Here is a 14,022-nt window from a genome sequence, read left to right on the forward strand (position 1 = left end):
GAACGCTGATCGGCGCTCTGAAATGAGGTACACAGCGGCATTTAAAAAAAAATGCACTGGGGCTATTATTTAACATAGCAGAAAGGATTGTTGCAAGGTTATGGTGTTATGATAGCAGCAGGAGGGGAGGGCTGGGGAGTGGGCGGAGTTGACAGGAAGTGAGGGGAGGGGGGAGAGCAGAGAGGAGAGCTGCGGATGATGGAGGCACGTAAACTGACCACAGTGTCAGGGCTCGGCAGCCATGATAAACCGTGGTCAGTTTACAGGGGGGAAGGTATAGCCAGGCAGGATCAGCCAGGATTTTTAGGTTATGAAGCCTGTGGATCAGAATGGTTGATAGGCAACTACAGTTTTAAAGAAAGTGAAAGACCAGTGATTGCAACCTCTTTACTTTCTCATTTCCTTTAAGTCCAGTTACTTCTTTTTTTTTTCTTTTTTTTTCAGAAGGAAATAAAGGAAATCAGTATATATTTTTTTATAAATGGTGTTCTCTAGAAACAATCACTGTTTCAAATGTCTTGGGGAGATCATATGGAGAGAGTCCCACTCACTACTAATACCCAAAACTGGAACCGGTAGGGATGAACCTGGTATGATGGCCCGACGATTCACACATAGTAATACTAGTATTAATCTGCCCATCACATATAAACCCAATATAGAGATCTACTGTACTGCTCACATGTGGAACGTCATTCATTTTAAGTATGTAGGGATAGCAAGTGGTTACCAGCCATTTAAAAAAAATGTAAATGTTCAACACTGTGCCCATACATTGTACTTCAAAACAAGACTATTAATGCTTACCCACCCTGCCCCCTAATCTCAGATCTCTTCTCCCTTGAAGAGCTATGGCATCTGACAGAATATCCACATGTGACACACTTTCACAACTGTCAAATGCCTTCCTCCCCCACTGCTTGTTGTGGTTTCATCTGCTGGCACCTATGTCACTATCTTGTCCTGTAAGTGAAGCAGGGGCCAATGAAAGCACAGTGTGTAGTGGGGGATTGGGCATCTGACATAACTGAAATGTGTCAGATGTAAGAATTCTACTGGAGGCTACAGCTCTTCAAGGGAGCAAAGAAAGGGCAAAGTAAAGTATTAATAGATTACGCTGTGATATTTCAGCTCGGTTTTTGTTGTAGCTACAGAGACACTTTACATAGCGCCAACATAAACAGTATCACTTTAAAGCATATTTAACCCAAAACCAAATATTGCAGCTTTCCACTCCTTAGAGGAGGTGGCTGTATTTGTTTTAATGCATCATTCTTTTTTCGCTTTATATTTATCTGCCAATCCTGTGAAGAACACACTTCCTTGTCCATAGGTAGATACGTTCACTCCCCCACTGTATCTATGGAGGAGCCTTGATGACAGCGTGGAAGGTAAATGTGAAGATTTGTGCGTTCAGCTCAGCGAAAGAGACAAGGACACTGCATTTCTGGCAAAATCAACAGGTATTTAATAGGTTCCTGGTCTTAAACATGAAAATGAAAGCAGCCACCACATTTAAGGTTTAGTAGGCTGCAATATATTTTATTTCTGGTTTTTAGCTCTGGTAACCAGGACTATGGTTGCTGCAGGACCTTCCTGCTTCTTTTGTTGTTGCTGCATTATTCTATGGTGGAACAGACAAAGTTAGGTTAAACAGTTACTTGTGTATGAATGAAGCCATCTTAAAGAAGATCACTAGCTGAGCATCCAATAATACAGGCATGTGGAGCCCATCTTTAAGGATGGGGGTAGCCATTTTGGTGGTGTCTAGATCATATCTGAAAGGATATGGACATGGCGACAGGGTAAAGGAAGGGGAGGAGCTGGACGGAAGGGGAGATGAAAGATACATGCATGGTAAGCAGGAGCAAAAGAGGGAGTGGAAATTCGAGCTGTAGACCTGTAAGGAACCCGATGGTGACTGATGTCAGGCGAGACTGGAATCCCTTCTGGTTGTAACCGCTGTCACGTGAGACTAGAATGCAGCTGGTCATAAACGCCGTCAAGTGAGACAGGGGGCCCAGGTGCTGGTGACGGCCGTCACGCGAGAGTAGAATACCACTGGTTGTGACCCCTGTCAAGTGAAACTTGGGTCCTGTTGCTGGTGACTGCTGTCAAAGCGAGTCCTAAACCTTGACTGCCACCGAGTGAGACAAGGACCCCATTTTCTGATGACTGCTGCTGAGCGGCACTTCCTAGAGGCCCAAGGATGGATTGTTGCTCAGAATCTTGATGTGGAAATCTAGAATCTACTTCCTGGGAGGGTATCAGGTATGCTGTGAAGACCCTATGAGTCTGAACTGCATTAGAGACCGTCCCCTCCCACTGCTTATATTTAAGAGAAAGAAAGATTGCTTTAATGAAAAAAAAAAAAGTGTGTGAGGCTAACAATTCTTCCTGGTCAGTAAACTAAACAGAGTTCACATGAGCATATAGAGCCCCCAGGAGGGAGCTCCGGTTCGGTAAGAGTTCATCCCCTTGCAAATGGTCTTCCTTTCCTATCTTGACTGTAGATATGACTTCAAGGGCGTAGCAATGGCCCTTAGGCCCCTTTCACGCGATCTGTTTTTCAACCATCTGCCAACGATGCATTCCTATGGGCAGAACGGATGACCATCCATTACCATCCATTCACCTCCGCTTCCGATCGTATCCGTTTTTTTGAACGTACAAGGGTACATCAAGATCCGTCTAAACTGATAAAATCACTGATGTTAACGGACAATGTCCATCAATGTCCAATCAGTTAAGATCCCTTTGGAATAAATTAAGGTTTTTCTTTGTTTATATGTGAACTCAACCTCAGTCCACTTCAGTAGCATGGGATGGGTACAAAATAGACAAAGTCGCCTAGCCACAATCTGCTTTTTCTTGCTCTCCTTTCTCCACATATAGGCAAAAAAAATTTTTTTTTAAAAGCCTATGGTGTGTGAACACACCCAAAAAATCCACCCGGTGCAGAAAAAATGTGCACACACATAAAGAGTGTTCACAAAAACGTGCAGACGGGTGCAACGTCAAGTGGTCCTCCTGTGAAGAGGGTCCCAAACCCTGATCCCCCGGGGCATTAGGCTCCAGACGGGGACTGAGGTACTGTGGTCCGAGCAACCGAAGCGGACACGGGCCCAACTTCCTCGGAGGGACTGCCGAAACAGAACCCTCCCAGTACTAGGTGGGGCTCCCCCGAAGGGAGACCCCATGAGAGCAAGTGAACTAAGCCAGAAGGCCATGTCCACCTACTCCCAAGACGTTCAGGGCTGGCCCGAGGACCGGCACCCTAATAATCTCACAGTGAACAAAACGTGCACAAACAAAAATAAGACAAAAACGTGACAAACATAGGCTTAAAGTAAATAAAGTGGGGGGAAAGGGATAGTGAAGAGGAGAGTGAAAGAAGTGGTCATTATGATGAACAATGACCAGGCCCTCCGGCCAGGAATAAAAAATTCCTCCGGTCCTAGCCAAAAGGCCCGGCCCAGGAGGCAGGAGCTAAAAAAAGCGTGTACATATAGGCAAATATGACAAACAATGACATGCTATCCCCAAAATTGTTAGACTCCATCACACAACGCAGAGAGCACACACAAAGGACAAAGCAAGGACAAGTCACTGAAAATTGCAATGCAGCATGGGAGAAGCAATGCTTTCTGGGTAATGTCATCAAAGCCACAGGAACTGCTGTAAACTAATCAAAACAGATGCAAAAATGGATGTAAACTAATGTTAACAGAACAGAAGACAAGTGAAAACGGAGATCAACATAAATTAATGATGGATGAAGACAGATGAAGCAACGGATAAGAACCGATAGGTTTTCAACGTGTCTAAATTGATGGTGTCCCTGTGAAAGGGGCCTTGACCCACCTACGACTAACCAGCAAGGGGAGAGACTGTTTAGCTGTTCGAAGCAGTCTTTATTCACTAGTCGTATAGTAGGAAATTACGAGCATTTAGCCAATTTCATCTTTGGATCAATATATTGTTTTATTGATGGTTGGTATTTTGCCTTACTAATCGTTTTCCCTCAGGCTGTTTCCATTCAAAGATTTTTTTTTTTTTGAAGTACCACAATGTGTGTCAGTAATTGCTGGGTGAGCAAGATATGCAAAGACATAGACAGTGGCACCTCTGGGGGTACCAAAGAAAATTATTTGCATCAGTTCCTGTCCAGTTGTAGCTTACTACCAAAGGTTCCCCAACCCCGGCCAGGTAGAAATAACAGGACCAAGAATTTTGAGCTCCTTGTGGGTAAAAGAGAATGAAGTACCGTATTTATTGGCGTAAATCGCTCACTATTTTCCCCTTAAAATAAGGGGAAATCGTGGGTGCGCGATATACGCCGATAGCCGCTTCCCGCGCTCAGTTTGAAATCCTGCGCCAACATATACCGAGTGCAGTACACTCGGGGTACATTCGGCCAGGCTCGGCTTCGCTCGTGCTCGCGAATAAACGTTACAGAGCGTGAGCGACGCCGAGCCTTGCCGATGGTACCCGAGTGTACTGCACTCGGTATTTGTCGGTGGAGGCGTTCGAACTGAGCGCAGGAAGCGGGGACTCGACTTGTGGCGCACGCTGGAGAAGCCGGGAGGACACCATCGAGGCCGCAGACGGACGCCGGACGATGGACGCTGGGAAGACACCAAAACTGTAAGTAATGCAATCATGTAACATTTTTTTTTTACAGGAATTTCGGGGGCACTTTAGGGGTGCGCGGTATACGCGGGAGCGCGTTATACCGCGATAAATACGGTATATGGTTCAATGTATTCCCAGAAGAATTGTGTAATGTGAAGTTTTATAAATACTGGAACCATATTGCCATACACTAGTGAGTGTATGTTTTATAGGAAGAAACTAGAGCAAACAAAATCAACTGGTACAGGTTGATGCAAACAGCCGTCCCAGGTGTCGAGGGAACCCAGTACACCAGCATTGCAAGGCCACAGCACAGTCTAAAGCAGGGGTCTCTAAACTACGGCCCTCCAGTTGTTCAGAACTACAATTCCCATCATGCCTAGTCATGTCTATGAATGACAATAGTTCCACAACAGCTGGAAACCCGTAGTTTAGAGAACCCTAGACTAAAGCCTCGTACACACAATCAGATTTTCAGCGGACAATGCGTAGGACTTTTGTCCGAAGGGCGTTGGCCGTGAACTTGTCTTGCATACAAAACGGCAAAGAATTGTCAGCCAACAAACAAGAAACTACATGTTTTTTCAGCTCTTTAGTGCCACCCTTTGGGCAACTTCTGCTAATGTTGTTATGGCGAGCATTGCTTCTAAACATGCGTGTTTGAACTGTGGAGTTTTGTCCAAAGGACTTGTGTACACACGATCGGAAAATCCGACACCACACAATTGTTGGCGGACAATTTTAAAGCATGGTATCCCACATTTGTCCGCGGAAAATCCGACAATTGTCCGATAGAGGATGCAAATGGTCGGATTTTCCGAAAACAGCCTGTCATCACACAATTCCCGTTGGATAATCCAATCGTGTGTGTGTGTGTGTGTGTGAGGCTTTACATTCTGAAAAGCAGAACACTGCAAGAAAGCCTTCAAAATATTGCTTGCAGATTTAAGAAAACTGGACACACAAGTTATTAAATCGCAAATTTCCTACAATAAATGGAACAATAGCAGTGGGTGCAGTGAAAGGTCTGTGTATGTTCGGAAACTGATTTGAATGAATGTGTCTCTTCTCTATTGCTCTTCTGTTTATTTATGGCGGAGGGCCTGACTGTATGACAATCAGTTATTTGCTGTTTGCCAACATACACTCCTAAAGCCACAGTGATTCAATAGAAGAGTGCATGGTGAAAGGGGCTGTGAAATCACAGACATTGGGTACATTCACTGAGTGATTAATGAGGCAGCCATTAAGCACAAAGCTGGCCCAGAATGATCTCCCATGACTCGCATTAGCAGATCATTCTGGAAATTAGTGCTAACAGAAAATAACTTGCTAAGCTTCGTATCACAGCGGACCAATCTGTATCGTTACAAGTCGGCATGAATAAACTCCCGATATATCCGCATCTTGAAAATGAAAAATTAGAAAAAGATGTCATCGGTCTGCTATATAAAAAGGAGGAAGCATTCTTCTATTCCCCAGTGATTACTCACTTGGACTGTTGTAACATTGGGTGGGAAACAGCAAAAAAGGTTGATCTGTATGATCTCTATGGTGGTCATACCGGCAGTGTTTTTGTTCTTTAAAAAATTTGTGGGATGCCGTATAAAATTCTGCCCACGGTTTTGTAGGTATAAGAACCATACAGTGACCTAAGTTTAGTACTTAGAGGTCCCCACTCAGGCTTATTACGTAATGTAAGGAGGATGCCACTGGTTTGTGAGGGTGCAGGCTGGAGATGGGTCCACCCAAGACATGCAGTAAAAATGAGAGGCAGTTTCCCGGCTGCTGCCCCCCTCACCCAGGCCTTGTTGTAAGCAAATAAAAGTAGCCTCAGCTCAATCCATTGAAGCCAAGCTCCCAAGGTCCTCCATGATCAGGCCTCGGGGGCAAGATGAAACTCGTTGGGGGCATGGCTTTTTATGGAGTGAGCCGAGGCTGCTTTTATTTGCCTAAAAAATGGTCGGGTAAGGGGGGTGGAAGCCGGGAAACCTCTTCTCATTTTGACTAGTTCACTCACAACCAAGTTACACTTCTCAATAGCCAATAGGAAATTTATTTTTTTCAAATCATTTTTTTAACCAAATAGGAGGTTCACCTTGAGTCTCCCCCCCCCCAATATTCACCTTGAGCCTCCCCCCCAATATTCACCATCATTTATTCACAGAGATTCAGGTTTGTGTACACATAGCCTATTTTGACCACCAGCCGCGGGGAAAAAAAAGGTCTGCGTTTTCCGGTCAAAACTTTCCCATCCTTAATGCCATTCTTTCGCGTTCAGGAGAAGGAGGTTGCAGCTCCCCTAACCGCAGGAGCTCCTAAATTCTATCAAAAGCCTATGTGTACATGCACACAGGCTTTTATGGAGTTGCGTTTAGGAGCTTTTGGCGTATTTTTTATTTTTTTTTTGCCAAAGCTCCTAAACTCAAGTTTAGTAGTTGTAGTGTACAGGAAGCCTAAAGAAACTACAAGTCTTTCCTCCAGCCTTGTAAATTAAGGTCTAGGTATGGATTTGCGGCTGAACAAATATCTACAGGAGCTTAAAGGGTCACTAAAGGAAAAAATGCTGAAATTACTGTTTACAGGGTATAGAGACATAATAGTTAACTGATTCCTTTTAAAAATGATTAAAAATAGATAAAAAAACAATCATATAATGTACCTACAGTTTAGTTTTGTTTTTGCTGTTGTTTCCTGGTTCTCTGATGTACAGAGAGCCAATAGAGGGCAGTGAAGGTTTTGCAAAACGAAACTGGATTGGTGCTGAGGGGTTTTAGACACACCTCCTTGATTAGTCACCACAGTGAGAAATCTACCAGTACTGTGGTGATCAGGAAACAGACAACCAGGAAGTGCAACATCAAAGCAAAAACAAACAATGAGGACATGAAACCAGGACTGCAGCAAGGTAAAGGAAGCCAAGATTTAGCCAAAAAAAAAAATTCCTTTAGTGACCCTTTAAGCATTGATTGCACCAATGATCCATCAATTGCGCTTTGCAAATATTTGCAGACTCAAAAGAAAAATAAATAAATAAATAAAATTAATTAATATATATATATATATATATATATATATATATATATATATATATATATATATATATATATATATATATATATATATATATATATATATATATATATATATATATATATATTTATATTTATTTATTTTTCTTTTGAGTCTGCAAATATTTGCAAAGCGCAATTGATGGATCATTGGTGCAATCAATGCTTAAAGGGTCACTAAAGGAATTTTTTTTTTTAGCTAAATCTTAGCTTCCTTTACCTTGCTGCAGTGCTGGTTTCATGTCCTCATTGTTTGTTTTTGCTTTGATGTTGCACTTCCTGGTTGTCTGTTTCCTGATCACCACAGTACTGGTAGATTTCTCACTGTGGTGACTAATCAAGGAGGTGTGTCTAAAACCCCTCAGCACCAATCCAGTTTCGTTTTGCAAAACCTTCACTGCCCTCTATTGGCTCTCTGTACATCAGAGAACCAGGAAACAACAGCAAAAACAAAACTAAACTGTAGGTACATTATATGATTGTTTTATATATTTATTTATATATATATATATATATATATATATATATATATATATATATATTTTTTTTTTTATTTGGATGCATTCAGCCTTTTTCTTTTAACACCTTATTATAAACTAGAATGTGAGATTACGGTCACGGAGGCCGGGTTCACACCTATGCAAATTGGATGCGCTTACACCGCATTTAATTCGCATAACATTTTAAAGTACATTCATTTTAATGAGGCTGGTTCACATATCTGTGGGGCATTGCACAAAAAACGTGTGCGTTTTCTAGGCAGTGCGGTCCAGCTCAGGTGCGAATTCAGGCCCATTATCTTCTATGGGCACACATCTGATTCGCAGATGTGTTCCGTTGTGAACCGGATAAAATACTGATGCAATCATGACCTGATACTGATCAAAAACTGACATGAAACGCTGAACAACTGATTTTTCTCTTTGCAGGGAAAACTGAGCTGGAATTGGCACCTGACTGGTGTGAACCTAGCCTGAAAGATAACAGCCATTGATATGTATTTGGCTATACAAACTGACACAATGCCAGCTTTGCCTTCTATTAGACTGTCCATTCACAATGTGTATTTGTAACTTTTTAATAAAAGTTGGTCCTTTTAATACCTTCCTTACAGGCCATGCGTGTTTTTTTAGTGATCATAATTAACTACTGTTGACACAGTGACACCGAGAAAGAATATTACTGAGAATTTCAGGTACATTATTCATCACATGGATGTCTTATTTATCAGATCTTAATAGCATTTTTCCATTATTATAGTGTACATATTTTATGGGCCGATTTCTTGGAGAATGGTAATGGCAGAATAGCTACTTGAAAGACTATAGTAGTGTGGTACAAACCTAAAACTGGGCTATAGTTTAATTCTGTAGAAAGATTTTTATTTTCTTGCGTGAAAAATGATTGAAGGATAACTGCACTTTGAACCAAAAACCAAACCCCTCTCCTTGACCAAACCTAATCCATCTCCCTTTAAAGTGGAGGTTCACCCAAAAAATAAATTTTTAACATTACATTCAGCCGAGTTGTCCTAATGACAATCGGCTGTTTTGTTTTTTTTCATTAATACCGTATTTTCACTGCCGCTTCCGCGTATGTCTTCTGCAGGACTGGGTGTTCCTAATTGATTGACAGGCTTCCGACCGTCGCATACTGCGCGTCACGAGTTGCCGAAGAAAGCCGAACGTCGGTGTGCAGGCGCCGTATAGAGCCGCATCGACGTTCGGCTTCTTTCGGGCAACTCGTGACGCGCTGTATGCGACGGTCGGAAGCATGTCAATCAATTAGGAACACCCAGTCCCGCAGAAGACATACCCGAAAGCGGCGGTGAAAATACGGTATGTACGAAAAAAAAAAAACAGCCGATTGTCATTAGGACAACTCGGCTGAATGTAATGTTAAAAATGTATTTTTGGGTGAACCCCCGCTTTAACAGATGCAGACTTACCTCGAACTACTGGCCATGACTCTGGTATTTGTTTACACTTAGAGCCTATTCACACCTAGGCGTTTTGTCGCCTGTAGTGTGACGCCGCTGCCGCCTCGACACGCCAGAGGGATGATTTAACATTGCCCTCTATGGAGATGGTTCACATCTCCACGCCTGCCGCCTGAAAAAAAGTCCCGGACCTTTTTTTCAGGCGGCTTTCGGCGTTCCGCATAGGAGATGGGAACCATCTCCATAGGGGGACAATCTAGGGGCACATCTAGGTGGACAATCGCGGCGTTTTGTCGGCGCAAATCACGGTACAAAACGCCGCTATTTGTCACCGCAATTCGCAGGAAAAAAAGAGATTTTTAATACAGCTTACCTGTAAAATCTTTTTCTTGGAGTACATCACGGGACACAGAGCGGCATTCATTACTATATGGGTTATATGGAGTACCTTCAGGTGATGGACACTGGCAATCTCAAACAGGAAATGCCCCTCCCTATATAACCCCCTCCCATAGGAGGAGTACCTCAGTTTTGTAGCAAGCAGTATGCCTCCCAAAATGGTCCCCCAAAAGAGGGGTGGGAGCTCTGTGTCCCGTGATGTACTCCAAGAAAAAGATTTTACAGGTAAGCTGTATTAAAAATCTCTTTTTCTTTATCGTTACATCACGGGACACAGAGCGGCATTCATTACTATATGGGATGTCCCAAAGCAATGCTTACAATGAGGGGAGGGAGAACATCTCCAAGACAAAAGGATTTAATTTAGAGAAATACTCAAATCATAATAAATCCAACTTAGTTGAGAAAAATAATCTTAAATTTTAAATTTAACTCAAAAACGAGGAGCCCCCGGTATCCGAGGGTCTCAAACTGCAGCCTGCAGCACTGCCTGCCCAAAGGCTGTATCAGAATTCCTTCTTACGTCCAACTGGTAGAATTTTGTAAACGTGTGGACAGAAGACCAGGTTGCCGCCTTGCAAACTTGAGCCATAGAGATCTGGTGGTGTGCTGCCCAGGAGGCGCCCATGGCCCTAGTAGAATGAGCCTTTAATGATACTGGAGGAGGCAACCCTTTCAAGCCGTAGGCCTGAGTGATTAATTGCTTAATCCACCTAGAAATGGTGGACTTTGCAGCTGCCTGCCCCTTCTTGGGCCCATCCGGTAATATGAACAGCACATCTGTTTTCCGGATCTTCTTTGTAGCTTTAAGATAGGCCTTCATGGCCCTGACGATATCCAAGGTATGCAGCAACCCTTCCTTTCTGGAAGTAGGTTTAAGGAAGAAGGATGGTAATACCAAATCCTGGTTCAAATGAAAACTGGATACAACCTTCGGTAGGAAGGAAGGATGAGGGCGGAGAACGACCCTGTCCTTATGAAAAATAAGATATGGTTCCTTACAGGATAAGGCCGCCAGTTCCGATACTCTTCTTGCGGAAACTATGGCGACCAAAAATACTAACTTCCTTGTCAGTAAAACCAAAGGAATTTCAGCCAACGGCTCAAACGGTTGTTTCTGTAAACTTGACAGAACAAGGTTTAAATCCCATGGGCAAAGCGGGGATTTAACTGGAGGTTTAATACGTAAGACCCCTTGAAGGAAGGTCTTAACCAGCGAGTGGGTGGCCAGCGGCCGCTGAAACCACACTGACAGAGCAGAAATCTGTCCTTTGATTGTGCTTAATGCCAATCCTTTATCCACTCCTAGCTGGAGAAAACTTAAAACTCTATCAATGGTGAATTTGCGAGGAAGCCATAGCTTGGACTCACACCAGCCTACATAGGCCTTCCAGACCCTGTGATAAATCACCCTAGAGACCGGTTTCCTGGCTCTGATTAGGGTAGAGATTACTTTCTGAGACAGACCTCTACCCCTGAGAATCAGGGATTCAGCCTCCAGGCCGTCAAATTTAGATGCCGTAAGGCAGGGTGGAGGATCGGACCTTGCGATAGCAGGTCTGGCCGTAGAGGAAGAGTCCAAGGGTCTCCCACTACCATCCTTAAGATTAGTGAGTACCATGCCCTTCTGGGCCATGCTGGAGCTACCAGGATGACTGGTATGTGCTCCACCCTGATCCTGCGCAGCAGGCGGGGTAGTAACTGGAGCGGGGGAAACGCATAAAGAAGTTTGAACTGATGCCAAGGGCAAACCAGCGCATCGGTTCCGCAGGCAATCGGATCCCTTGAGCGGGACATGAACCTGTCTAGCTTCTTGTTGAGTCTCGATGCCATGACATCCACGTCCGGCACTCCCCATCTTTGGCAGAGTGCTTGAAAGATTTGTGGATGCAGAGACCATTCCCCCGGCCATAGAGTCTGGCGGCTCACCTCTCTCTGAGCGGCTTGACTCCTGGTTCCCCCTTGGTGATTTATGTATGCCACGGCCGTGGCATTGTCTGATTGAATTCTCACCGGGAACCCCTGCAATTTTGACGTCCAAGCCCTGAGGGCTAGTTGAGCAGCTCTGAGCTCCAAGATGTTGATGGGCAACTGCTCCTCTAGCTTTGCCCAAGTACCTTGGCGAGTGCAACCATCCAAAATTGCTCCCCAGCCTGTCAGGCTGGCGTCTGTGGTCACTATCTTCCAAGCCACTGGGCTGAAAGATCTCCCCTTCAGTAGGTTCTGAGGGTCTAACCACCAACACAGACTTTGTCGGACTCTTGATGAGAGCGGCAACGGGATATCCAAGGCCTGTGGCCTTCTGCTCCATGCTGACAGGATGGCTGCCTGCAGGATGCGAGTGTGACTCTGGGCGTATGGTACCGCCTCGAATGTGGCCACCATCTTGCCTAGTAACCTCATACATAGGCGAATAGTCGGTTCCTTTTTGCTTAGAACCAGTAGGATTAATTCCTTGATGGCTTTGACCTTCCTCAGAGGTAGAAACACTCTTTGTTGTTCTGTGTCTAATCTCATGCCGAGATATTCCAACTGCCTTGTGGGCAGGAAAGCTGACTTTTCTCGATTTAGGACCCAGCCGAACTTCTCGAGGTATTGGACCGTGAGGGCCACTGCTCGCTCCAAGCCGGGAGACGAGTGATCTATGACTAGGAGGTCGTCCAGGTATGCTAGGATCGTGACCCCTTGGATCCTTAGTTTGGCTAGGATTGGAGCTAGGACCTTCGTGAACACCCGTGGGGCCGTAGCCAACCCGAAGGGAAGCGCCACGAATTGGAAGTGACGCGAAGCCACCATGAAGCGTAGATATTTTTGATGTGGCTGATAAATTGGAACATGAAGGTAGGCATCCTTTATGTCTATGGACGCCATGAAGTCGTCCTTTTGGAGTGTGGCAGCTGCTGACCGCACGGATTCCATCCGAAATGAGCGGATCTTTAGGTATGCATTTACCATCTTTAGGTCCAAAATTGGCCTGACATCTCCATTGGACTTCGGGATGATGAATAGGTTGGAGTAGAAACCTAGCCCCTGTTCCAGGACTGGTACCTCTACTATTACTTCCTGGGAAAGTAGATGATTTAATGCCGACATTAATGCGGCTCCTTTCTCCGGATCGTTTGGAATCCTCGACTCCTGGAAATGAGGAGGAGGAAACTTTAGGAAATCTAATTTGTAGCCCGTGGCCACGGAAGACCGTACCCACTCGTCGGGAATGCTGGCTTCCCAAACCTCTGAAAAGAGTCGCAGCCTTCCCCCCACCTTCGTGGGTGGGGGCGCCCCTTCATAAGGTTGGCTTGGGGGCTGGTTTTGCTGGTTTGCGAAACCACTGCTTTCTGCCTCTAGCAGCCTGTCCTTGAGACTTGCTGTTGAAGCCGAAGTTTGCTTTCGCAGGAGGCCGTCGATACTGTTTGGCATTAGAGGGCCCCTGCCCAGGGGAGTACTGTCGTTTAAACGCAGGCCCCTGAAACTTCTTCTTAGTTGGCAAGAGAGTACTCTTGCCGTTTGAAATGGTCTGAATGTATTTATCTAGGTCTTCTCCGAAGAGTCGTCCTCCATAGAAGGGAAACCCTACCAGGAGCTTCTTGCATGGGGGCTCGGCCTCCCAGCTCTTTAACCATAAGAGTCTTCTCATATGGATAAGGGATAACGATAAACGTGACGCTTGCTGGATAGAATCCTTAATTGCGTCTACCGTAAAACATATGGCCCTAGGGACATCCGAAAATTCTTCTGCCTGCTGGGCAGGAATAAGTTTAAGCATCTGCTTAATTTGATCCGATAATGCTTGAGCAACCCCAATCGCAGCCACAGCTGGCTGTACTACTGCCCCTGCAGTAGTGAAGGAGTTCTTAAGTAGTGCTTCCAAGCGTTTATCAACTGGATCCTTGAATACCTGTATGTTTTCTACAGGGCATGTTAACGACTTGTTAACACATGAGATGGCTGCGTCCACTGCAGGAGTAGCCCATTTCTTGG

The 14,022-nt window shown here is 44.6% G+C and overlaps 1 protein-coding gene across 8 annotated transcripts in view; it reads right to left on the reverse strand.

Annotated features, from left to right (window-relative positions):
- Window positions 1-14,022, reverse strand: part of NBEA (neurobeachin) — a 793,834-nt gene that overhangs the window by 694,051 nt on the left and 85,761 nt on the right. The window lies entirely within an intron of this gene.

The sequence above is a fragment of the Rana temporaria genome, chromosome 2 (genome assembly GCF_905171775.1).
Source record: "Rana temporaria chromosome 2, aRanTem1.1, whole genome shotgun sequence".
In the NCBI taxonomy this organism is placed as follows: Eukaryota; Metazoa; Chordata; class Amphibia; order Anura; family Ranidae; genus Rana; species Rana temporaria.